Consider the following 26,906-nt stretch of genomic DNA (forward strand, 5'->3'; position numbering starts at 1 on the left):
ATCTAGAAACTCACCATATATATGTTTGGAGTGGATTTTGCAACTGAAAAAAATCTTTGTGTTCCCAACAAGCTAGGTGAAGTACGTCTTTCTCACACACTTATCTCCCACAAGAGAGCATGTGTAGAAACGTTCGTTCATCTAGCACAAATGGAACGTGTTGCAGGGGAAACATTTACTCTGGTTTCTCAGTCTGTTTCCCAGTGCCGATTTGAAGTTCCTGCTGTTTTCTCTGTATAACCGTGTTGGAGCTAGTACCTCCCCATATGTATATAGGGATTGGAGTTGGCAATTTAAAAGAAACGTTCTGTTGCCAAAAAACAATGTGAAGGACCACTTTCACACACACTTATCTCTCAAAACTGAGCATGTGGAGAGACGTTCGTTCATCTAGCACAAAGGGATCGGGTTGCAGGAAAATTTTACTCTGTTTTCTCAGTCCGTTTCCAAGTGCCGGTTTGATGTTCCTGCAGTTTTCACTGTAAAATCGTGTTTAGTTAGTACCTCGCCATATATATGTATGTAGTGGACTTTTCAACTGAAATAAACTTTGTATTCAAAACAAGCTAGATGAAGGACGGCTTTGACACACACTTATCTCTCAGAATTTAGCATGTGGAGAGACGTTATTTCATCTAGCACAAAGGGAACGGGTTGCAGGGGAAACTATTACTCTGGTTTCTCAGTGTGTTTCCTAGTGCCGGTTTGAAGTCCCTGGAGTTTTCACTGTAATACAGATTTGGAGCTAGTACCTCCCCATATATATGTATGGAGTGGAGTTTGCAACTGAAAGGAATCTTTGTGTTCCCAACAAGCTAGGTGAAGTACGGCTTTCACACACAATTATCTCTCAGAACTGAGAATGTGGAGAGTAGTTCGTTCATCTAGCACAAATGGAACGGGTTGCAGGAGAAACTTTTACTCTGGTTTCTCAGTCTGTTTCCTAGTGCCGATTTGAAGTTCCTGCAGTTTTCACTGTAAAACCGAGTCAGAGATAGTAACTCACCATTTATATGTATGGTGTGGAGTTTGCTGCTTATAAGAAACTTTGTTTTCACAACATGCTAGGTGAAGGACGGCTTTCACACACACTTATCTCTCAGAACTGAGCATGAGGAATGATGTTCGTTCATCTAGCACAAAGGGAATGGGTTGCAGGAGAAACTTTTACTCTGGTTCTCAGACTCTTTCCTAGATTTTGTAGGAATTTCCTGCATTTTTCACTATAAAACCGGGTTGGATCTAGAAACTCACCATATATATGTTTGGATTGGAGTTTTCAACTGAAAAGAAACTTTGTGTTCCCAACAAGCTAGGTTAAGTGCGGCTTTCACACACAGTTATCACTCAGAACTGAGCATGTGAAGAGACGTTCGTTCATCTAGCACAATCGGAACGGGTTGCAGTAGAAACTTTTACTCTGGTTTCTCTGTCTATTTCCTAGTGCAGGTTTGAAGTTCCTGCAGTTTTCACTGTGAAACCGATCTGGAGCTAGTACCTCCCCATATATATGTATGGAGTGCAGATTGCAACGGAAAAGAAACTTTGTGTTCCTAACAAGCTAGGTGAAGGACCGCATTCACACAATCTTTTCTCTCACATCTGAGCATGTGGAGAGACGTTCGTTCATCTAGCACAAAGGGTTCGGTATGCAGAAAAATTTTACTCTGGTTTCTCAGTATGTTTCCTAGTGCCGGTTTGAAGTTCCTGCAGTTTTCACTGTAAAATCGAATTGCAGCTATTACCTCGCCATATATATGTATGGAGTGGAGTTTGCAACTGAAATAAACTTTGTATTCCCAACAAGTTAGGTGAAGGACGGCTTTAACACACACTTATCTCTCAGAATTGAGTATGTGTAGAGACGTTCGTTCATCTAGCACCAAGGGAACGGGTTGCAGGGGAAACTATTACTCAGGTTTCTCAGTCTGTTTCCTAGTGCCGGTTTGAAGTTCCTGGAGTTTTCACTGTAAAAACTGTTTGGAGCTAGTACCTCCCCATCTATATATATGGAGTGGATTTTGCAACTGAAAAGAAACTTTCTGTTCCCAAAAAGCTAGCTGAAGGACGGCTTTAACACACTCTTATCTCTCAGAACTTAGAATGTGGAGAGAATTTCGTTCATCTAGCATTATTGGAACGGGTTGCAGTAGAAACATTTACTCTGGATTCTAAGTCTGTTTCCTAGTGCCGTGTTGAAGTTCCTGCAGTTTTCACTGTAAAACCTAGTTGAATCTAGTACCTCCCCATATATATGTATGGAGTGGATTTTGCATCTGAAAAGAGACTTTGTGTTCCCAAAAATCTAGGTGAAGGACGGCTTTCACACACACTTACCTCTCAGAAATGAGCATGTGGAGAGACTTTCTTTCATCTAGCTCAAAGGGAACGGGTTGGTGGAAAAACTTTTACTCTGCTTTCTCAGTCTGTTTCCTAGTGCCGGTTTGAAGTTCCTGCAGTTTTCACTGTAAAACGGATTTGGAGCTAGTACCTCCCGGTATATAAGTATGGAGTGGAGTTTGCAACTGAAAAGAAACTTTGTGTTCCCAAGAAGCTAGGTGAATTACGGCTTTCTCACACACTTATCTCTCACAAATGAGCATGTGGAGTGACGTTCGTTCATCTTGCACAAAGGGAACGGTTTGCAGGAGAAACTTTTACTACGGTTTCTCAGACATTTTCCAAGTGCCGTTTTGATGTTCCTGCACTTTTGAGTGTAAAACCGAGTTGGATCTTGTACCTCACCATATAAATGTAAGGAGTGGAGTTTGCAACTGAAAATAAACTTTGAGTTACCAACAAGCTAGGTGAAGGACGGCTTTCACACACAGTTATCTCTCACATATGAGCATTTGGATAGACACTCGTTCATCTAGCATAAAGGGAACGGTTTTCAGGGGAAATTTTTACTCTGGTTTCTCAGTCTGTTTCCTAGTGCCGGTTTGAAGTTCCTGCAGTTTACACTGTAAAACCGAGTTGGGGCTAGTACATCCAAAAATATATGTATGGAGTGGACTTTGCAACTGAAAAGAAACATTGTGTCCCAACAAGCTAGGTGAAGGGCGGCATTCACACACACTTATCTCTCAGAACTGTGCATTTGGAGAGACTTTCGTTCACCTAGAACAAAGGGAAGTGTTTGCAGGAGAAACGTTTCCTCTGTTTTCTCAGTGTGTTTCCTAGTGCCGGTTTGAAGTTCCTGCAGTTTTCACTGTAAAACCGATTTGGAGCTAGTACCTCCTCATATATAAGTATGGAGTGGAGTTTGCAACTGAAAAGAAAATTTCTGTTCCCAACAAGCTAGGTGAAGTACGGATTTCTCACACAATCTTCTCTCACAACTGAGCATGTGGATTGACGTTCGTTCATCTAGCACAAAGGGAAAGGTTTGCAGGAGGAACTTTTACTCTGGTTTCTCAGTCTGTTTACAAGTGCCGTTTTGATGTTCCTGCACTTTTGATTGTAAAACCGAGTTGGAGCTAGTACCTCTCCATATAAATATATGGAGTGAAGTTTGCAACTGAAAAGAAACTTTGTGTTCCCAACAAGCTAATTGAAGGACGGCTTTCACACACACTTATCTCTCACATTGAGCAATTGGAGAGACATTCGTTCATCTAGCACAATGGGAACGGGTTTCAGGAGAAACTTTTACTCTGGTTTCTCAGTCTGTTTACAAGTCCCGGTTTTAAGTCCCTGAAGTTTTCACTGTAAAATCGTGTTGGAGCTAGAAAGTAACCATATATAAGTTTGGAGTGGAGTTTGCAACTGAAAAGAATCTTTGTATTCCCAACATTCTAGGTGAAAGACGGCTTTCACACACACTTATCTCTCACTAATGAGCATGTGTAAAAACTTTCGTTCATGTAGCACAAAGGCAACTGTTTGCAGGAGAAACTTTTACACTGGTATCTCAGTCCGTTTCCTAGTGCCGGTTTGAAGTTCCTGCAGTTTACACTGTAAAACCTAGTTGGGGCTAATACATCCCAATATATATGTATGGAGTGGAATTTGCAACTGAAAAGAAACTTTGTGTTCCCAACAAGATAGGTGAAGGGCAGCATTCACACACATTTATCTCTCAGAACTGAGCATGTGGAGAAACTTTCGTTCACCTAGCACAAAGGGAAGTGTTTGCAGGAGAAACGTTTTCTCTAATTTCTCAGTGTGTTTCCTAATGCCGGTTTGAAGTTCCTGCAGTTTTCACTGTAAAACCGATTTGGAGCTAGTACCTCCCCATATATAAGTATGGAGTTGGGTTTGCAACTGAAAAGAATCTTTGTGTTCCCAACAAGCTATGTGAAGTACGGATTTCTCACACACTTTTCTCTCAAAACTGAGCATGTGGAGTGACGTTCGTTCATCTAGCACAAAGGGAAATGTTTGCAGGAAAATTTTACTGTTTTCTCAGTCTGTTTCCAAGTGCCGGTTTTAAGTCCCTGCAGTTTTCACTGTAAAATCGTTTTGGAGCTAGAAATTAAACATATATGTTTGGAGTGGAGTTTGCAACTGAAAAGGATCTTTGTGTTCCCAACAAGCTAGGTGCAGGACGGCTTTCACACACACTTATCTCTCACAAATGAGCATGTGTAGAAACGTTCGTTCATCTAGCACAAATGGAACGGGTTGCAGGGGAAACATTTACTCTGGTTTCTCAGTCTGTTTCCCAGTGCCGATTTGAAATTCCTGCTGTTTTCTCTGTATAACCGTGTTGGAGCTTGTACCTCCTCATATATATATATGGATTGGAGTTGGCAATTTAAAAGAAACGATCTGTTGCCAAAAAGTTATGTGAAGGACCGCTTTCACACACACTTATCTCTCACAACTGATCATGTGGAGAGACGTTCGTTCATCTAGCACAAAGGGATCGGGTTGCAGGGAAATTTTACTCTGTTTTCTCAGTCCATTTCCAAATACCGGTTTGAAGTTCCTGCAGTTTTTACTGTAAAATCGAGTTTAGCTAGTACCTCGCCATATATATATATGTAGTGGACTTTTCAACTGAAATAAACTTTGTATTCAAAACAAGCTAGATGAAGGACGGCTTTGACAGACACTTACCTCTCAGAATTTAGCATGTGGAGAGACGTTCGTTCATCTAGAACAAAGGGAACGGTTTGCAGGGGAAATTATTACTCTGGTTTCTCAGTCTGTTTCCTAGTGCCGGTATGAAGTTCCTGAAATATTCACTGTAATAGAGATTTGGAGCTAGTACCTCCCCATATATATGTATGCAGTGGAGTTTGCAACTAAAAAGAAACTTTGTGTTCCCAACAAGCTAGGTGAAATACGGCTTTCACACACCCATATCTCTCAGAACTGAGAATGTTGAGAGAAGTTCGTTCATCTAGCACAAATGGAACGGGTTGCAGGAGAAACTTTTACTCTGGATTCTCAGTCTGTTTCCTAGTGCCCGGTTGAGGTTCCTGCAGTTTTCACTGTAAAACCGAGTTGGATCTAGTACCTTCCCATATATATGTATGGAGTGGATTTTGCATCTGAAAAGAGACTTTGTGTTCCCAAAAATCTAGGTGAAGGACGGCTTTCACACACACTTATCTCTCAGAAATGAGCATGTGGAGAGACTTTCTTTCATCTAGCTCAAAGGGAACGGGTTGGTGGAAAAACTTTTACTCTGCTTTCTCAGTCTGTTTCCTAGTGCCGGTTTGAAGTTCCTGCAGTTTTCACTGTAAAACGGATTTGGAGCTAGTACCTCCCGGTATATAAGTATGGAGTGGAGTTTGCAACTGAAAAGAAACTTTGTGTTCCCAAGAAGCTAGGTGAATTACGGCTTTCTCACACACTTATCTCTCACAAATGAGCATGTGGAGTGACGTTCGTTCATCTTGCACAAAGGGAACGGTTTGCAGGAGAAACTTTTACTACGGTTTCTCAGACATTTTCCAAGTGCCGTTTTGATGTTCCTGCACTTTTGAGTGTAAAACCGAGTTGGATCTTGTACCTCACCATATAAATGTAAGGAGTGGAGTTTGCAACTGAAAATAAACTTTGAGTTACCAACAAGCTAGGTGAAGGACGGCTTTCACACACAGTTATCTCTCACATATGAGCATTTGGATAGACACTCGTTCATCTAGCATAAAGGGAACGGTTTTCAGGGGAAATTTTTACTCTGGTTTCTCAGTCTGTTTCCTAGTGCCGGTTTGAAGTTCCTGCAGTTTACACTGTAAAACCGAGTTGGGGCTAGTACATCCAAAAATATATGTATGGAGTGGACTTTGCAACTGAAAAGAAACATTGTGTCCCAACAAGCTAGGTGAAGGGCGGGATTCACACACACTTATCTCTCAGAACTGTGCATTTGGAGAGACTTTCGTTCACCTAGAACAAAGGGAAGTGTTTGCAGGAGAAACGTTTCCTCTGTTTTCTCAGTGTGTTTCCTAGTGCCGGTTTGAAGTTCCTGCAGTTTTCACTGTAAAACCGATTTGGAGCTAGTACCTCCTCATATATAAGTATGGAGTGGAGTTTGCAACTGAAAAGAAAATTTCTGTTCCCAACAAGCTAGGTGAAGTACGGATTTCTCACACAATCTTCTCTCACAACTGAGCATGTGGATTGACGTTCGTTCATCTAGCACAAAGGGAAAGGTTTGCAGGAGGAACTTTTACTCTGGTTTCTCAGTCTGTTTACAAGTGCCGTTTTGATGTTCCTGCACTTTTGATTGTAAAACCGAGTTGGAGCTAGTACCTCACCATATAAAATTATGGAGTGAAGTTTGCAACTGAAAAGAAACTTTGTGTTCCCAACAAGCTAATTGAAGGACGGCTTTCACACACACTTATCTCTCACATTGAGCAATTGGAGAGACATTCGTTCATCTAGCACAATGGGAACGGGTTTCAGGAGAAACTTTTACTCTGGTTTCTCAGTCTGTTTACAAGTCCCGGTTTTAAGTCCCTGAAGTTTTCACTGTAAAATCGTGTTGGAGCTAGAAAGTAACCATATATAAGTTTGGAGTGGAGTTTGCAACTGAAAAGAATCTTTGTATTCCCAACATTCTAGGTGAAAGACGGCTTTCACACACACTTATCTCTCACTAATGAGCATGTGTAAAAACTTTCGTTCATGTAGCACAAAGGCAACTGTTTGCAGGAGAAACTTTTACACTGGTATCTCAGTCCGTTTCCTAGTGCCGGTTTGAAGTTCCTGCAGTTTACACTGTAAAACCAAGTTGGGGCTAGTACATCCCAATATATATGTATGGAGTGGAATTTGCAACTGAAAAGAAACTTTGTGTTCCCAACAAGATAGGTGAAGGGCAGCATTCACACACATTTATCTCTCAGAACTGAGCATGTGGAGAAACTTTCGTTCACCTAGCACAAAGGGAAGTGTTTGCAGGAGAAACGTTTTCTCTAATTTCTCAGTGTGTTTCCTAATGCCGGTTTGAAGTTCCTGCAGTTTTCACTGTAAAACCGATTTGGAGCTAGTACCTCCCCATATATAAGTATGGAGTTGGGTTTGCAACTGAAAAGAATTTTGTGTCCCAACAAGCTATGTGAAGTACGGATTTCTCACACACTTTTCTCTCAAAACTGAGCATGTGGAGTGACGTTCGTTCATCTAGCACAAAGGGAAATGTTTGCAGGAAAATTTTACTGTTTTCTCAGTCTGTTTCCAAGTGCCGGTTTTAAGTCCCTGCAGTTTTCACTGTAAAATCGTTTTGGAGCTAGAAATTAAACATATATGTTTGGAGTGGAGTTTGCAACTGAAAAGGATCTTTGTGTTCCCAACAAGCTAGGTGCAGGACGGCTTTCACACACACTTATCTCTCACAAATGAGCATGTGTAGAAACGTTCGTTCATCTACCACAAATGGAACGGGTTGCAGGGGAAACATTTACTCTGGTTTCTCAGTCTGTTTCCCAGTGCCGATTTGAAATTCCTGCTGTTTTCTCTGTATAACCGTGTTGGAGCTTGTACCTCCTCATATATATATATGGATTGGAGTTGGCAATTTAAAAGAAACGATCTGTTGCCAAAAAGCTATGTGAAGGACCGCTTTCACACACACTTATCTCTCACAACTGATCATGTGGAGAGACGTTCGTTCATCTAGCACAAAGGGATCGGGTTGCAGGGAAATTTTACTCTGTTTTCTCAGTCCGTTTCCAAATACCGGTTTGAAGTTCCTGCAGTTTTTACTGTAAAATCGAGTTTAGCTAGTACCTCGCCATATATATATATGTAGTGGACATTTCAACTGAAATAAACTTTGTATTCAAAACAAGCTAGATGAAGGACGGCTTTGACAGACACTTACCTCTCAGAATTTAGCATGTGGAGAGATGTTCGTTCATCTAGAACAAAGGGAACGGTTTGCAGGGGAAATTATTACTCTGGTTTCTCAGTCTGTTTCCTAGTGCCGGTTTGAAGTTCCTGAAATTTTCACTGTAATAGAGATTTGGAGCTAGTACCTCCCCATATATATGTATGGAGTGGAGTTTGAACTAAAAAGAAACTTTGTGTTCCCAACAAGCTAGGTGAAATACGGCTTTCACACACCCATATCTCTCAGAACTGAGAATGTGGAGAGACGTTCGTTCATCTAGCACAAAGGGAACGGGTTGCAGGAGCAACTTTTACTCTGGATTCTCAGTCTGTTTCCTAGTGCCGGGTTGAGGTTCCTGCAGTTTTCACTGTAAAACCGAGTTGGATCTAGTACCTTCCCATATATATGTTTGGAGTGGATTTTGCATCTGAAAAGAGACTTTGTGTTCCCAAAAATCTAGGTGAAGGACGGCTTTCACACACACTTATCTCTCAGAAATGAGCATGTGGAGAGACTTTCTTTCATCTAGCTCAAAGGGAACGGGTTGGTGGAAAAACTTTTACTCTGCTTTCTCAGTCTGTTTCCTAGTGCCGGTTTGAAGTTCCTGCAGTTTTCACTGTAAAACGGATTTGGAGCTAGTACCTCCCGGTATATAAGTATGGAGTGGAGTTTGCAACTGAAAAGAAACTTTGTGTTCCCAAGAAGCTAGGTGAATTACGGCTTTCTCACACACTTATCTCTCACAAATGAGCATGTGGAGTGACGTTCGTTCATCTTGCACAAAGGGAACGGTTTGCAGGAGAAACTTTTACTACGGTTTCTCAGACTTTTTCCAAGTGCTGTTTTGATGTTCCTGCACTTTTGAGTGTAAAACCGATTTGGATCTTGTACCTCACCATATAAATGTAAAGAGTGGAGTTTGCAACTGAAAATAAACTTTGAGTTACCAACAAGCTAGGTGAAGGACGGCTTTCACACACACTTATCTCTCACATATGAGCATTTGGATAGACACTCGTTCATCTAGCATAAAGGGAACGGATTTCAGGGGAAATTTTTACTCTGGTTTCTCAGTCTGTTTCCTAGTGCCGGTTTGAAGTTCCTGCAGTTTACACTGTAAAACCGATTTGGGGCTAGTACATCCCAATATATATGTATGGAGTGGACTTTGCAACTGAAAACGAACTTTGTGTTCCCAACAAGCTAGGTGAAGGGCGGCATTCACACACACTTATCTCTCAGAACTGAGCATGTGGAGAGACTTTCGTTCACCTAGAACAAAGGGAAGTGTTTGCAGGGAAACGTTTTCTCTGTTTTCTCAGTGTGTTTCCTAGTGCCGGTTTGAAGTTCCTGCAGTTTTCACTGTAAAACCGATTTGGAGCTAGTACCTCCCCATATATAATTATGGAGAGGAGTTTGCAACTGAAAAGAAACTTTTTGCTCCGAACAAGCTAGGTGAAGTACGGATTTCTCACACAATTATCTCTCACAAATGAGCATGTGTAGAGACTTTCGTTCATCTAGCACAAAGGCAACTGTTTGCAGGAGAAACTTTTACTCTGGTTTCTCAGTCTGATTCCTAGTGCCGATTGGATGTTCCTGCAGTTTAAACTGTAAAACCGGGTTGGAGGTTCTACATCCCCATATATATGTATAGAGTGCAGATTGCAACTGAAAAGAAACCTTGTGTTCCCAACAAGCTAGGTGAAGGACAGCTTTAACACACACTTATCTCTCAGAAGTGTGCATGTGGAAAGACGTTCGTTCATCTAGCACAAAGGGAACGGTTTGCAGGAGAAAATTTTACACTTGTTCTCAGCCTCTTTCCTAGTATTTGTTGGAATTTCCTGCAGTTTTCACTGTAAAACCGGGTTGGATCTAGAAACTCACCATATATATGTTTGGAGTGGATTTTGCAACTGAAAAAAATCTTTGTGTTCCCAACAAGCTAGGTGAAGTACGTCTTTCTCACACACTTATCTCCCACAAGAGAGCATGTGTAGAAACGTTCGTTCATCTAGCACAAATGGAACGTGTTGCAGGGGAAACTTTTACTCTGGTTTCTCAGTCTGTTTCCCAGTGCCGATTTGAAGTTCCTGCTGTTTTCTCTGTATAACCGTGTTGGAGCTAGTACCTCCCCATATGTATATAGGGATTGGAGTTGGCAATTTAAAAGAAACGTTCTGTTGCCAAAAAGCAATGTGAAGGACCACTTTCACACACACTTATCTCTCAAAACTGAGCATGTGGAGAGACGTTCGTTCATCTAGCACAAAGGGATCGGGTTGCAGGAAAATTTTACTCTGTTTTCTCAGTCCGTTTCCAAGTGCCGGTTTGATGTTCCTGCAGTTTTCACTGTAAAATCGTGTTTAGTTAGTACCTCGCCATATATATGTATGTAGTGGACTTTTCAACTGAAATAAACTTTGTATTCAAAACAAGCTAGATGAAGGACGGCTTTGACACACACTTATCTCTCAGAATTTAGCATGTGGAGAGACGTTCTTTCATCTAGCACAAAGGGAACGGGTTGCAGGGGAAACTATTACTCTGGTTTCTCAGTGTGTTTCCTAGTGCCGGTTTGAAGTCCCTGGAGTTTTCACTGTAATACAGATTTGGAGCTAGTACCTCCCCATATATATGTATGGAGTGGAGTTTGCAACTGAAAGGAATCTTTGTGTTCCCAACAAGCTAGGTGAAGTACGGCTTCACACACAATTATCTCTCAGAACTGAGAATGTGGAGAGTAGTTCGTTCATCTAGCACAAATGGAACGGGTTGCAGGAGAAACTTTTACTCTGGTTTCTCAGTCTGTTTCCTAGTGCCGATTTGAAGTTCCTGCAGTTTTCACTGTAAAACCGAGTCGGAGATAGTAACTCACCATTTATATGTATGGTGTGGAGTTTGCTGCTTATAAGAAACTTTGTTTTCACAACATGCTAGGTGAAGGACGGCTTTCACACACACTTATCTCTCAGAACTGGGCATGAGGAATGACGTTCGTTCATCTAGCACAAAGGGAATGGGTTGCAGGAGAAACTTTTACTCTGGTTCTCAGACTCTTTCCTAGATTTTGTAGGAATTTCCTGCATTTTTCACTATAAAACCGGGTTGGATCTAGAAACTCACCATATATATGTTTGGATTGGAGTTTTCAACTGAAAAGAAACTTTGTGTTCCCAACAAGCTAGGTTAAGTGCGGCTTTCACACACAGTTATCACTCAGAACTGAGCATGTGAAGAGACGTTCGTTCATCTAGCACAATCGGAACGGGTTGCAGTAGAAACTTTTACTCTGGTTTCTCTGTCTATTTCCTAGTGCCGGTTTGAAGTTCCTGCAGTTTTCACTGTGAAACCGATCTGGAGCTAGTACCTCCCCATATATATGTATGGAGTGCAGATTGCAACGGAAAAGAAACTTTGTGTTCCTAACAAGCTAGGTGAAGGACCGCATTCACACAATCTTTTCTCTCACATCTGAGCATGTGGAGAGACGTTCATTCATCTAGCACAAAGGGTTCGGTATGCAGAAAAATTTTACTCTGGTTTCTCAGTATGTTTCCTAGTGCCGGTTTGAAGTTCCTGCAGTTTTCACTGTAAAATCGAATTGCAGCTATTACCTCGCCATATATATGTATGGAGTGGAGTTTGCAACTGAAATAAACTTTGTATTCCCAACAAGTTAGGTGAAGGACGGCTTTAACACACACTTATCTCTCAGAATTGAGTATGTGTAGAGACGTTCGTTCATCTAGCACCAAGGGAACGGGTTGCAGGGGAAACTATTACTCAGGTTTCTCAGTCTGTTTCCTAGTGCCGGTTTGAAGTTCCTGGAGTTTTCACTGTAAAAACTGTTTGGAGCTAGTACCTCCCCATCTATATATATGGAGTGGATTTTGCAACTGAAAAGAAACTTTCTGTTCCCAAAAAGCTAGCTGAAGGACGGCTTTAACACACTCTTATCTCTCAGAACTTAGCATGTGGAGAGAATTTCCTTCATCTAGCATTATTGGAACGGGTTGCAGTAGAAACTTTTACTCTGGATTCTAAGTCTGTTTCCTAGTGCCGTGTTGAAGTTCCTGCAGTTTTCACTGTAAAACCTAGTTGAATCTAGTACCTCCCCATATATATGTATGGAGTGGATTTTGCATCTGAAAAGAGACTTTGTGTTCCCAAAAATCTAGGTGAAGGACGGCTTTCACACACACTTACCTCTCAGAAATGAGCATGTGGAGAGACTTTCTTTCATCTAGCTCAAAGGGAACGGGTTGGTGGAGAAACTTTTCCTCTGCTTTCTCAGTCTGTTTCCTAGTGCCGGTTTGAAGTTCCTGCAGTTTTCACTGTAAAACGGATTTGGAGCTAGTACCTCCCGGTATATAAGTATGGAGTGGAGTTTGCAACTGAAAAGAAACTTTGTGTTCCCAAGAAGCTAGGTGAATTACGGCTTTCTCACACACTTATCTCTCACAAATGAGCATGTGGAGTGACGTTCGTTCATCTTGCACAAAGGGAACGGTTTGCAGGAGAAACTTTTACTACGGTTTCTCAGACATTTTCCAAGTGCCGTTTTGATGTTCCTGCACTTTTGAGTGTAAAACCGAGTTGGATCTTGTACCTCACCATATAAATGTAAGGAGTGGAGTTTGCAACTGAAAATAAACTTTGAGTTACCAACAAGCTAGGTGAAGGACGGCTTTCACACACAGTTATCTCTCACATATGAGCATTTGGATAGACACTCGTTCATCTAGCATAAAGGGAACGGTTTTCAGGGGAAATTTTTACTCTGGTTTCTCAGTCTGTTTCCTAGTGCCGGTTTGAAGTTCCTGCAGTTTACACTGTAAAACCGAGTTGGGGCTAGTACATCCAAAAATATATGTATGGAGTGGACTTTGCAACTGAAAAGAAACATTGTGTCCCAACAAGCTAGGTGAAGGGCGGCATTCACACACACTTATCTCTCAGAACTGTGCATTTGGAGAGACTTTCGTTCACCTAGAACAAAGGGAAGTGTTTGCAGGAGAAACGTTTCCTCTGTTTTCTCAGTGTGTTTCCTAGTGCCGGTTTGAAGTTCCTGCAGTTTTCACTGTAAAACCGATTTGGAGCTAGTACCTCCTCATATATAAGTATGGAGTGGAGTTTGCAACTGAAAAGAAAATTTCTGTTCCCAACAAGCTAGGTGAAGTACGGATTTCTCACACAATCTTCTCTCACAACTGAGCATGTGGATTGACGTTCGTTCATCTAGCACAAAGGGAAAGGTTTGCAGGAGGAACTTTTACTCTGGTTTCTCAGTCTGTTTACAAGTGCCGTTTTGATGTTCCTGCACTTTTGATTGTAAAACCGAGTTGGAGCTAGTACCTCTCCATATAAATATATGGAGTGAAGTTTGCAACTGAAAAGAAACTTTGTGTTCCCAACAAGCTAATTGAAGGACGGCTTTCACACACACTTATCTCTCACATTGAGCAATTGGAGAGACATTCGTTCATCTAGCACAATGGGAACGGGTTTCAGGAGAAACTTTTACTCTGGTTTCTCAGTCTGTTTACAAGTCCCAGTTTTAAGTCCCTGAAGTTTTCACTGTAAAATCGTGTTGGAGCTAGAAAGTAACCATATATAAGTTTGGAGTGGAGTTTGCAACTGAAAAGAATCTTTGTATTCCCAACATTCTAGGTGAAAGACGGCTTTCACACACACTTATCTCTCACTAATGAGCATGTGTAAAAACTTTCGTTCATGTAGCACAAAGGCAACTGTTTGCAGGAGAAACTTTTACACTGGTATCTCAGTCCGTTTCCTAGTGCCGGTTTGAAGTTCCTGCAGTTTACACTGTAAAACCTAGTTGGGGCTAATACATCCCAATATATATGTATGGAGTGGAATTTGCAACTGAAAAGAAACTTTGTGTTCCCAACAAGATAGGTGAAGGGCAGCATTCACACACATTTATCTCTCAGAACTGAGCATGTGGAGAAACTTTCGTTCACCTAGCACAAAGGGAAGTGTTTGCAGGAGAAACGTTTTCTCTAATTTCTCAGTGTGTTTCCTAATGCCGGTTTGAAGTTCCTGCAGTTTTCACTGTAAAACCGATTTGGAGCTAGTACCTCCCCATATATAAGTATGGAGTTGGGTTTGCAACTGAAAAGAATCTTTGTGTTCCCAACAAGCTATGTGAAGTACGGATTTCTCACACACTTTTCTCTCAAAACTGAGCATGTGGAGTGACGTTCGTTCATCTAGCACAAAGGGAAAAGTTTGCAGGAAAATTTTACTGTTTTCTCAGTCTGTTTCCAAGTGCCGGTTTTAAGTCCCTGCAGTTTTCACTGTAAAATCGTTTTGGAGCTAGAAATTAAACATATATGTTTGGAGTGGAGTTTGCAACTGAAAAGGATCTTTGTGTTCCCAACAAGCTAGGTGCAGGACGGCTTTCACACACACTTATCTCTCACAAATGAGCATGTGTAGAAACGTTCGTTCATCTAGCACAAATGGAACGGGTTGCAGGGGAAACATTTACTCTGGTTTCTCAGTCTGTTTCCCAGTGCCGATTTGAAATTCCTGCTGTTTTCTCTGTATAACCGTGTTGGAGCTTGTACCTCCTCATATATATATATGGATTGGAGTTGGCAATTGAAAAGAAACGATCTGTTGCCAAAAAGCTATGTGAAGGACCGCTTTCACACACACTTATCTCTCACAACTGATCATGTGGAGAGACGTTCGTTCATCTAGCACAAAGGGATCGGGTTGCAGGGAAATTTTACTCTGTTTTCTCAGTCCATTTCCAAATACCGGTTTGAAGTTCCTGCAGTTTTTACTGTAAAATCGAGTTTAGCTAGTACCTCGCCATATATATATATGTAGTGGACTTTTCAACTGAAATAAACTTTGTATTCAAAACAAGCTAGATGAAGGACGGCTTTGACAGACACTTACCTCTCAGAATTTAGCATGTGGAGAGATGTTCGTTCATCTAGCACAAAGGGAACGGTTTGCAGGGGAAATTATTACTCTGGTTTCTCAGTCTGTTTCCTAGTGCCGGTTTGAAGTTCCTGAAATTTTCACTGTAATAGAGATTTGGAGCTAGTACCTCCCCATATATATGTATGCAGTGGAGTTTGCAACTAAAAAGAAACTTTGTGTTCCCAACAAGCTAGGTGAAATACGGCTTTCACACACCCATATCTCTCAGAACTGAGAATGTGGAGAGTAGTTCGTTCATCTAGCACAAATGGAACGGGTTGCAGGAGAAACTTTTACTCTGGATTCTCAGTCTGTTTCCTAGTGCCGGGTTGAGGTTCCTGCAGTTTTCACTGTAAAACCGAGTTGGATCTAGTACCTTCCCATATATATGTATGGAGTGGATTTTGCATCTGAAAAGAGGCTTTGTGTTCCCAAAAATCTAGGTGAAGGACGGCTTTCACACACACTTATCTCTCAGAAATGAGCATGTGGAGAGACATTCTTTCATCTAGCTCAAAGGGAACGGGTTGGTGGAAAAACTTTTACTCTGCTTTCTCAGTCTGTTTCCTAGTGCCGGTTTGAAGTTCCTGCAGTTTTCACTGTAAAACGGATTTGGAGCTAGTACCTCCCGGTATATAAGTATGGAGTGGAGTTTGCAACTGAAAAGAAACTTTGTGTTCCCAAGAAGCTAGGTGAATTACGGCTTTCTCACACACTTATCTCTCACAAATGAGCATGTGGAGTGACGTTCGTTCATCTTGCACAAAGGGAACGGTTTGCAGGAGAAACTTTTACTACGGTTTCTCAGACTTTTTCCAAGTGCTGTTTTGATGTTCCTGCACTTTTGAGTGTAAAACCGAGTTGGATCTTGTACCTCACCATATAAATGTAAAGAGTGGAGTTTGCAACTGAAAATAAACTTTGAGTTACCAACAAGCTAGGTGAAGGACGGCTTTCACACACACTTATCTCTCACATATGAGCATTTGGATAGACACTCGTTCATCTAGCATAAAGGGAACGGATTTCAGGGGAAATTTTTACTCTGGTTTCTCAGTCTGTTTCCTAGTGCCGGTTTGAAGTTCCTGCAGTTTACACTGTAAAACCGATTTGGGGCTAGTACATCCCAATATATATGTATGGAGTGGACTTTGCAACTGAAAACGAACTTTGTGTTCCCAACAAGCTAGGTGAAGGGCGGCATTCACACACACTTATCTCTCAGAACTGAGCATGTGGAGAGACTTTCGTTCACCTAGCACAAAGGGAAGTGTTTGCAGGGAAACGTTTTCTCTGTTTTCTCAGTGTGTTTCCTAGTTCCGGTTTGAAGTTCCTGCAGTTTTCACTGTAAAACCGATTTGGAGCTAGTACCTCCCCATATATAATTATGGAGAGGAGTTTGCAACTGAAAAGAAACTTTTTGCTCCGAACAAGCTAGGTGAAGTACGGATTTCTCACACAATTATCTCTCACAAATGAGCATGTGTAGAGACTTTCGTTCATCTAGCACAAAGGCAACTGTTTGCAGGAGAAATTTTACTCTGGTTTCTCAGTCTGATTCCTAGTGCCGATTGGATGTTCCTGCAGTTTAAACTGTAAAACCGGGTTGGAGGTTCTACATCCCCATATATATGTATAGAGTGCAGATTGCAACTGAAAAGAAACCTTGTGTTCCCAACAAGCTAGGTGAAGGACAGCTTTAACACACACTTATCTCTCAGAAGTGAGCATGTGGAAAGACGTTCGTTCATCTAGCACAAAGGGAACGGTTTGCAGGAGAAAATTTTACACTGGTTCTCAGCCTCTTTCCTAGTATTTGTTGGAATTTCCTGCAGTTTTCACTGTAAAACCGGGTTGGATCTAGAAACTCACCATATATATGTTTGGAGTGGATTTTGCAACTGAAAAAAATCTTTGTGTTCCCAACAAGCTAGGTGAAGTACGTCTTTCTCACACACTTATCTCCCACAAGAGAGCATGTGTAGAAACGTTCGTTCATCTAGCACAAATGGAACGTGTTGCAGGGGAAACATTTACTCTGGTTTCTCAGTCTGTTTCCCAGTGCCGATTTGAAGTTCCTGCTGTTTTCTCTGTATAACCGTGTTGGAGCTAGTACCTCCCCATATGTATATAGGGATTGGAGTTGGCAATTTAAAAGAAACGTTCTGTTGCCAAAAAGCAATGTGAAGGACCACTTTCACACACACTTATCTCTCAAAACTGAGCATGTGGAGAGACGTTCGTTCATCTAGCACAAAGGGATCGGGTTGCAGGAAAATTTTACTCTGTTTTCTCAGTCCGTTTCCAAGTGCCGGTTTGATGTTCCTGCAGTTTTCACTGTAAAATCGAGTTTAGCTAGTACCTCGCCATATATATGTATGTAGTGGACTTTTCAACTGAAATAAACTTTGTATTCAAAACAAGCTAGATGAAGGACGGCTTTGACACACACTTATCTCTCAGAATTTAGCATGTGGAGAGACGTTCTTTCATCTAGCACAAAGGGAACGGGTTGCAGGGGAAACTATTACTCTGGTTTCTCAGTGTGTTTCCTAGTGCCGGTTTGAAGTCCCTGGAGTTTTCACTGTAATACAGATTTGGAGCTAGTACCTCCCCATATATATGTATGGAGTGGAGTTTGCAACTGAAAAGAATCTTTGTGTTCCCAACAAGCTAGGTGAACTACGGCTTTCACACACAATTATCTCTCAGAACTGAGAATGTGGAGAGTAGTTCGTTCATCTAGCACAAATGGAACGGGTTGCAGGAGAAACTTTTACTCTGGTTTCTCAGTCTGTTTCCTAGTGCCGGTTTGAAGTTCCTGCAGTTTTCACTGTAAAACCGAGTCGGAGATAGTAACTCACCATATATATATATGGTGTGGAGTTTGCTGCTTATAAGAAACTTTGTGTTCACAACAAGCTAGGTGAAGGACGGCTTTCACACACACTTATCTCTCAGAACTGAGCATGAGGATAGACGTTCGTTCATCTAGCACAAAGGGAATGGGTAGCAGGAGAAACTTTTAATATGGTTCTCAGCCTCTTTCCTAGATTTTGTAGGATTTTCCTGCATTTTTCACTATAAAACCGGGTTGGATCTAGAAACTCACCATATATATGTTTGGATTGGAGTTTTCAACTGAAAAGAAACTTTGTGTTCCCAACAAGCTAGGTTAAGGGCGGCTTTCACACACAGTTATCACTCAGAACTGAGCATGTGAAGAGACGTTCGTTCATCTAGCACAATCGGAACGGGTTGCAGTAGAAACTTTTACTCTGGTTTCTCTGTCTATTTCCTAGTGCCGGTTTGAAGTTCCTGCAGTTTTCACTGTGAAACCGATCTGGAGCTAGTACCTCCCCATATATATGTATGGAGTGCAGATTGCAACGGAAAAGAAACTTTGTGTTCCTAACAAGCTAGGTGAAGGACCGCATTCACACAATATTTTCTCTCACATCTGAGCATGTGGAGAGACGTTCGTTCATCTAGCACAAAGGGTTCGGTATGCAGAAAATTTTTACTCTGGTTTCTCAGTCTGTTTCCTAGTGCCGGTTTGAAATTCCTGCAGTTTACTCTGTAAAACCGAGTTGGGGCTAGTACATCCCAATATATATTTATGGAGTGGACTTTGCAAATGAAAAGAAACTTTGTGTCCCAACAAGATAGGTGAAGGGCAGCATTCACACACATTTATCTCTCAGAACTGAGCATGTGGAGAAACTTTCGTTCACCTAGCACAAAGGGAAGTGTTTGCAGGAGAAAAGTTTTCTCTGATTTCTCAGTGTGTTTCCTAATGCCGGTTTGAAGTTCCTGCAGTTTTCACTGTAAAACCGATTTGGAGCTAGTACCTCCCCATATATAAGTATGGAGTGGGGTTTGCAACTGAAAAGAATCTTTGTGTTCCCAACAAGCTATGTGAAGTACGGATTTCTCACACACTTTTCTCTCAAAACTGAGCATGTGGAGTGACGTTCGTTCATCTAGCACAAAGGGAAAAGTTTGCAGGAAAATTTTACTGTTTTCTCAGTCTGCTTCCAAGTGCCGGTTTTAAGTCCCTGCAGTTTTCACTGTAAAATCGTTTTGGAGCTAGAAATTAAACATATATGTTTGGAGTGGAGTTTACAACTGAAAAGGATCTTTGTGTTCCCAACAAGCTAGGTGCAGGACGGCTTTCACACACACTTATCTCTCACAAATGAGCATGTGTAGAAACGTTCGTTCATCTAGCACAAATGGAACGGGTTGCAGGGGAAACATTTACTCTGGTTTCTCAGTCTGTTTCCCAGTGCCGATTTGAAGTTCCTGCTGTTTTCTCTGTATAACCGTGTTGGAGCTTGTACCTCCTCATATATATATATGGATTGGAGTTGGCAATTGAAAAGAAACGATCTGTTGCCAAAAAGATATGTGAAGGACCGCATTCACACATACTTATCTCTCACAACTGATCATGTGGAGAGACGTTCGTTCATCTAGCACAAAGGGATCGGGTTGCAGGAAAATTTTACTCTGTTTTCTCAGTCCATTTCCAAATACCGGTTTGAAGTTCCTGCAGTTTTTACTGTAAAATCGAGTTTAGCTAGTACCTCGCCATATATACATATATGTAGTGGACTTTTCAACTGAAATAAACTTTGTATTCAAAACAAGCTAGATGAAGGACGGCTTTGACAGACACTTACCTCTCAGAATTTAGCATGTGGAGAGACGTTCTTTCATCTAGAACAAAGGGAACGGGTTGTAGGGGAAATTATTACTCTGGTTTCTCAGTCAGTTTCCTAGTGCCGGTTTGAAGTTCCTGGAATTTTCACTGTAATAGAGATTTGTAGCTAGTACCTCCCCATATATATGTATGCAGTGGAGTTTGCAACTAAAAAGAAACTTTGTGTTCCCAACAAGCTAGGTGAAATACGGCTTTCACACACACATATCTCTCAGAACTGAGAATGTTGAGAGAAGTTCGTTCATCTAGCACAAATGGAACGGGTTGCAGGAGAAAATTTTACTCTGGATTCACAGTCTGTTTCCTAGGGCCGGGTTGAGTTTCCTGCAGGTTTCACTGTAAAACCGAGTTGGATCTAGTACCTTCCCATATATATGTATGGAGTGGATTTTGCAACTGAAAAGAGACTTTGTGTTCCCAAAAATCTAGGTGAAGGACGGCTTTCACACACACTTACCTCTCAGAACTGAGCGTGTGGAGAGACGTTCGTTCATCTAGCTCAAAGGGAACGGGTTGGTGGAGAAACTTTTACTCTGCTTTCTCAGTCTGTTTCTTAGTGCCGGTTTGAATTTCCTGCACTTTTGAGTGTAAAACAGAGTTGGATCTTGTACCTCACCATATAAATATAAGGAGTGGAGCTTGCAACTAAAAATAAACTTTGAGTTACCAACAAGCTAGGTGAAGGACGGCTTTCACACACACTTATCTCTCACATATGAGCATTTGGATAGACACTCGTTCATCTAGCATAAAGGGAACGGTTTTCAGAGGAAATTTTTACTCTGGTTTCTCAGTCTGTTTCCTAGTGCCGGTTTGAAGTTCCTGCAGTTTACACTGTAAAACCGAGTTTGGGCTAGTACATCCCAATATATATGTATGGAGTGGAATTTGCAACTGAAAAGAAACTTTGTGTTCCTAACAAGATAGGTGAAGTGTAGCATTCAAACACACTTATCTCTCAGAACTGATCATGTGGAGAGACTTTCGTTCACCTAGCACAAAGGGAAGTGTTTGCAGGAGAAACGTTTTCTCTGATTTCTCAGTGTGTTTCCTAGTGCCGGTTTGAATTTCCTGCAGTTTTCACTGTAAAATCGATTTGGAGCTAGTACCTCCCCATATATAAGTATGGAGTGGAGTTTGCAACTGAAAAGAAACTTTGTGTTCCCAACAATCTATGTGAAGTACGGATTTCTCACACTCTTTTCTCTCAAAACTGAGCATGTGGAGTGACGTTCGTTCATCTAGCACAAAGGGAAATTGTTGCAGGAAAATTTTACACTGTTTTCTCAGTCTGATTCCAAGTGCCGGTTTTAAGTCCCTGCAGTTTTCACTGTAAAATCGTATTGGAGCTAGAAATTAACCATATATAAGTTTGGAGTGGGGTTTGCAACTGAAAAGTATCTTTGTGTTCCCAACAAGCTAGGTGCAGTACGGCTTTCACACACACTTATCTCTCACAAATGAGCATGTGTAGAAACGTTCGTTCATCTAGCACAAATGGAACGGGTTGCAGGGGAAACATTTACTCTGATTTCTCAGTCTGTTTCCCAGTGCCGATATGAAGTTCCTGCTGTTTTCTCTGTATAACCGTGTTGGAGCTTGTACCTCCTCATATATATATATAAGGATTGGAGTTGGAAATTTAAAAGAAACGATCTGTTGCCAAAAAGCTCTGTGAAGGACCGCTTTCACACACACTTATCTCTCACAACTGATCATGTGGAGAGACGTTCGTTCATCTAGCACAAAGGGATCGGGTTGCAGGAAAATTTTACTCTGTTTTCTCAGTCCGTTTCCAAGTGCCGGTTTGAAGTTCCTGCAGTTTTCACTGTACAATCGAGTTTAGCTAGTACCTCGCCATATATATGTATGTAGTGGACTTTTCAACTGAAATAAACTTTGTATTCAAAACAAGCTAGATGAAGGACGGCTTTGACAGACACTTACCTCTCAGAATTTAGCATGTGGAGAGACGTTCGTTCATCTAGCACAAAGGGAACGGTTTGCAGGGGAAATTATTACTCTGGTTTCTCAGTCTGTTTCCTAGTGCCGGTTTAAAGTTCCTGGAGTTTTCACTGTAATAGAGATTTGGAGCTATTACCTCCCCATATATATGTATGGAGTGGAGTTTGCAACTGAAAAGAATCTTTGTGTTCCCAACAAGCTAGGTGAAATACGGCTTTCACACACACTTATCTCTCACATCTGATCATGTGGAGAGAATTTCGTTCATCTAGCACAAATGGAATGGGTTGCAGGAGAAATTTTACTCTGGATTCTCAGTCTGTTTCCTAGTGCCGGGTTGAGGTTCCTGCAGTTTTCACTGTAAAACCGTGTCGGATCTAGTACCTTCCCATATATATGTATGGAGTGGATTTTGCAACTGAAAAGAGACTTTGTGTTCCCAAAAATCTAGGTGAAGGACGGATTTCACACACACTTACCTCTCAGAAATGAGCATGTGGAGAGACGTTCGTTCATCTAGCTCAAAGGGAACGGGTTGGTGGAGAAACTTTTACTCTGCTTTCTCAGTCTGTTTCCTAGTGCCGGTTTTAATTTCCTGCAGTTTTCACTGTAAAACCGATTTGGAGCTAGTACCTCCCGGTATATAAGTATGGAGTGGAGTTTGCAACTGAAAATAAACTTTGTGTTCCCAACAAGCTAGTTGAATTACGGCTTTCTCACACACTTATCTCTCACAAATTAGCATGTGGAGTGACGTTCGTTCATCTTGCACAAAGGGAACGGGTTGCAGGAGCAAATTTTACTCTGTTTTCTCAGTGTGTTTCCTAGTGCCGGTTTGAAGTTCCTGCAGTTTTCACTGTAAAACCGATTTGGAGCTAGTACCTCCTCATATATAAGTATGGAGTGGAGTTTGCAACTGAAAAGAAAATTTCTGTTCCCAACAAGCTAGGTGAAATACGGATTTCTCACACAATCTTCTCTCACAACTGAGCATGTGGATTGACGTTCGTTCATCTAGCACAAAGGGAAAGGGTTGCAGGAGGAACTTTTACTCTGGTTTCTCAGTCTGTTTACAAGTGCCGTTTTGATGTTCCTGCACTTTTGATTGTAAAACCGAGTTGGAGCTAGTACCTCACCATATAAAATTATGGAGTGAAGTTTGCAACTGAAAAGAAACTTTGTGTTCCCAACAAGCTAATTGAAGGACGGCTTTCACACACACTTATCTCTCACATTGAGCAACTGGAGAGATATTCGTTCATCTAGCACAATGGGAATGGGTTTCAGGAGAAACTTTTACTCTGGTTTCTCAGTCTGTTTACAAGTCCCGGTTTTAAGTCCCTGAAGTTTTCACTGTAAAATCGTGTTGGAGCTAGAAAGTAACCATATATAAGTTTGGAGTGGAGTTTGCAACTGAAAAGAATCTTTGTATTCCCAACATTCTAGGTGAAAGACGGCTTTCACACACACTTATCTCTCACTAATGAGCATGCGTAAAAACTTTCGTTCATGTAGCACAAAGGCAACTGTTTGCAGGAGAAACTTTTACACTGGTATCTCAGTCCGTTTCCTAGTGCCGGTTTGAAGTTCCTGCAGTTTACACTGTAAAACCGAGTTGGGGCTAGTACATCCCTATATATATGTATGGAGTGGAATTTGCAACTGAAAAGAAACTTTGTGTTCCCAACAAGATAGGTGAAGGGCAGCATTCACACACATTTATCTCTCAGAACTGAGCATGTGGAGAAACTTTCGTTCACCTAGCACAAAGGGAAGTGTTTGCAGGAGAAACGTTTTCTCTGATTTCTCAGTGTGTTTCCTAATGCCGGTTTGAAGTTCCTGCAGTTTTCACTGTAAAACCGATTTGGAGCTAGTACCTCCCCATATATAAGTATGGAGTGGGGTTTGCAACTGAAAAGAATCTTTGTGTTCCCAACAAGCTATGTGAAGTACGGATTTCTCACACACTTTTCTCTCAAAACTGAGCATGTGGAGTGACGTTCGTTCATCTAGCACAAAGGGAAAAGTTTGCAGGAAAATTTTACTGTTTTCTCAGTCTGCTTCCAAGTGCCAGTTTTAAGTCCCTGCAGTTTTCACTGTAAAATCGTTTTGGAGCTAGAAATTAAACATATATGTTTGGAGTGGAGTTTGCAACTGAAAAGGATCTTTGTGTTCCCAACAAGCTAGGTGCATGACGGCTTCAAACACATATCTCTCACAAATGACCATGTGTAGAAACGTTCGTTCATCTAGCACAAATGGAACGGGTTGCAGGGGAAACATTTACTCTGGTTTCTCAGTCCGTTTCCCAGTGCCGATATGAAGTTCCTGCTGTTTTCCCTGTATAACAGTGTTGGAGCTTGTACCTCCTCATATATATATATGTAAGGATTGGAGTTGGCAATTTAAAAGAAACGATCTGTTGCCAAAAAGCTCTGTGAAGGACCGCTTTCACACACACTTATCTCTCACAACTGATCATGTGGAGAGACGTTCGTTCATCTAGCACAAAGGGATCGGGTTGCAGGAAAATTTTACTCTGTTTTCTCAGTCCGTTTCCAAATACCGGTTTGAAGTTCCTGCAGTTTTTACTGTAAAATCGAGTTTAGCTAGTACCTCGCCATATATATATATGTAGTGGACTTTTCAACTGAAATAAACTTTGTATTCAAAACAAGCTAGATGAAGGACGGCTTTGACAGACACTTACCTCTCAGAATTTAGCATGTGGAGAGACGTTCTTTCATCTAGAACAAAGGGAACGGGTTGTAGGGGAAATTATTACTCTGGTTTCTCAGTCTGTTTCCTAGTGCCGGTTTGAAGTTCCTGGAATTTTCACTGTAATAGAGATTTGTAGCTAGTACCTCCCCATATATATGTATGCAGTGGAGTTTGCAACTAAAAAGAATCTTTGTGTTCCCAACAAGCTAGGTGAAATACGGCTTTCACACACACATATCTCTCAGAACTGAGAATGTTGAGAGAAGTTCGTTCATCTAGCACAAATGGAACGGGTTGCAGGAGAAAATTTTACTCTGGATTCACAGTCTGTTTCCTAGGGCCGGGTTGAGTTTCCTGCAGGTTTCACTGTAAAACCGAGTTGGATCTAGTACCTTCCCATATATATGTATGGAGTGGATTTTGCAACTGAAAAGAGACTTTGTGTTCCCAAAAATCTAGGTGAAGGACGGCTTTCACACACACTTACCTCTCAGAACTGAGCGTGTGGAGAGACGTTCGTTCATCTAGCTCAAAGGGAACAGGTTGGTGGAGAAACTTTTACTCTGCTTTCTCAGTCTGTTTCTTAGTGCCGGTTTGAATTTCCTGCAGTTTTCACTGTAAAACCGATTTGGAGCTAGTACCTCCCGGTATATAAGTATGGAGTGGAGTTTGCAACTGAAAAGAAACTTTGTGTTCCCAACAAGCTAGGTGAATTACGGCTTTCTCACACACTTATCTCTCACAAATTAGCATGTGGAGTGACGTTCGTTCATCTAGCACAAAGGGAACGGGTTGCAGGAGAAACTTTTACTACGGTTTCTCAGAATGTTTCCAAGTGCCATTTTGATGTTCCTGCACTTTTGAGTGTAAAACAGAGTTGGATCTTGTACCTCACCATATAAATATAAGGAGTGGAGCTTGCAACTAAAAATAAACTTTGAGTTACCAACAAGCTAGGTGAAGGACGGCTTTCACACACACTTATCTCTCACATATGAGCATTTGGATAGACACTCGTTCATCTAGCATAAAGGGAACGGTTTTCAGAGGAAATTTTTACTCTGGTTTCTCAGTCTGTTTCCTAGTGCCGGTTTGAAGTTCCTGCAGTTTACACTGTAAAACCGAGTTTGGGCTAGTACATCCCAATATATATGTATGGAGTGGAATTTGCAACTGAAAAGAAACTTTGTGTTCCTAACAAGATAGGTGAAGTGTAGCATTCAAACACACTTATCTCTCAGAACTGATCATGTGGAGAGACATTCGTTCACCTAGCACAAAGGGAAGTGTTTGCAGGAGAAACGTTTTCTCTGATTTCTCAGTGTGTTTCCTAGTGCCGGTTTGAATTTCCTGCAGTTTTCACTGTAAAACCGATTTGGAGCTAGTACCTCCCCATATATAAGTATGGAGTGGGGTTTGCAACTGAAAAGAATCTTTGTGTTCCCAACAAGCTATGTGAAGTACGGATTTCTCACACACTTTTCTCTCAAAACTGAGCATGTGGAGTGACGTTCGTTCATCTAGCACAAAGGGAAAAGTTTGCAGGAAAATTTTACTGTTTTCTCAGTCTGCTTCCAAGTTCCAGTTTTAAGTCCCTGCAGTTTTCACTGTAAAATCGTTTTGGAGCTAGAAATTAAACATATATGTTTGGAGTGGAGTTTGCAACTGAAAAGGATCTTTGTGTTCACAACAAGCTAGGTGCAGGACGGCTTTCAAACACATATCTCTCACAAATGACCATGTGTAGAAACGTTCGTTCATCTAGCACAAATGGAACGGGTTGCAGGGGAAACATTTACTCTGGTTTCTCAGTCCGTTTCCCAGTGCCGATATGAAGTTCCTGCTGTTTTCTCTGTATAACCGTGTTGGAGCTTGTACCTCCTCATATATATATATATAAGGATTGGAGTTGGCAATTTAAAAGAAACGATCTGTTGCCAAAAAGCTCTGTGAAGTACCGCTTTCACACACACTTATCTCTCACAACTGATCATGTGGAGAGACGTTCGTTCATCTAGCACAAAGGGATCGAGTTGCAGGAAAATTTTACTCTGTTTTCTCAGTCCGTTTCCAAATACCGGTTTGAAGTTCCTGCAGTTTTTACTGTAAAATCGAGTTTAGCTTGTACCTCGCCATATATATATATGTAGTGGACTTTTCAACTGAAATAAACTTTGTATTCAAAACAAGCTAGATGAAGGACGGCTTTGACAGACACTTACCTCTCAGAAT

This window comes from Camelus ferus, chromosome 9 (genome assembly GCF_009834535.1).
Source record: "Camelus ferus isolate YT-003-E chromosome 9, BCGSAC_Cfer_1.0, whole genome shotgun sequence".
NCBI classification, from domain to species: domain Eukaryota; kingdom Metazoa; phylum Chordata; class Mammalia; order Artiodactyla; family Camelidae; genus Camelus; species Camelus ferus.